Source organism: Limulus polyphemus, unplaced genomic scaffold, assembly GCF_000517525.1.
Source record: "Limulus polyphemus unplaced genomic scaffold, Limulus_polyphemus-2.1.2 Scaffold704, whole genome shotgun sequence".
Classification (NCBI taxonomy): domain Eukaryota; kingdom Metazoa; phylum Arthropoda; class Merostomata; order Xiphosura; family Limulidae; genus Limulus; species Limulus polyphemus.
In genome coordinates, this window is record NW_013666314.1 from 415,338 (window position 1) to 416,238 (window position 901).

Genomic DNA, 901 nt, shown 5'->3' on the forward strand with positions numbered 1-901 from the left:
GTTCGTGCTCTTTACGAAACTTCTTACTTCACTTTTTGAAACATGAAATGGTCTTAACTTTTACTCCCGATCAACAATCAAATATTTTTTCTTGAATTATGAATACCATGAATGGATTGAAATATTTAATTAAATTATCTCAAAATAAACCTTCATTTCGGTGCAATATTGTATTTAACTTGAATTCTTCATAACCTCTGAATAGTGGGTGACCCAAAGAGTCACGGGTAGTCTAGTAATACCTATATTTATTACTTCTTCAAATTCCTTGCTTTGATGTTTATATATATATATATATACTCTAGTTATAATAATAAATATATAACTAACTTATTTTTCAGGTCAATGGCAAAATCCATCCACGAGCCACAGGCAACAGTAAGCAACATATAAAGAAGGATGTTTATCTGGAAAAGTCACATTCACGTGTACACATGTTTTTTCACGACATATTTATTCAAATATTTTTCATACAAAAACATACGGTCAAGTCACGTATAAGTTACTGTGCGATCGGACTGTTGTAACGGGCGCTAGGAAGCCTTCGTTCACTTACACCAGGGGTCACCAAACTTTTTTCACAGCGGGCCAGATAACAGAGAATGACGAGCGCGGGCCGCATAACCATTTTGTTCAATACAATACAGTGAATACACAAAAAATAAAGACAACAAACATGTTTATTTTCCAAAAAGTTATCAAAGAAGATAGTTATATCACACCCATTGGGCACATATCCGAATCTCACAAACCAAGCAGCAAAAAAGGTTTGTGAGATTTGTGAAACTGGCGTTTAGCTTTTGAGATATCATCAATATTTGCTTTGGAATTGCTGCATCCAACCAAGAGATTTTCTTTCAAATGTTCATCAGTCAACCTCGTTCGATGTGCTGACTTCACG

General features: G+C 34.5%; 1 long non-coding RNA gene across 1 annotated transcript in view; it reads left to right on the forward strand.

Annotated features, from left to right (window-relative positions):
• LOC111085902 overlaps positions 1-624 on the forward strand; it is a 14,094-nt gene extending 13,470 nt beyond the window's left edge. The window contains exon 3 of the long non-coding RNA XR_002610677.1: positions 342-624. This is a non-coding gene — a long non-coding RNA (uncharacterized LOC111085902). The remainder of the gene's footprint in view (positions 1-341) is intronic.
• Positions 625-901: the final 277 nt, after the last annotated feature.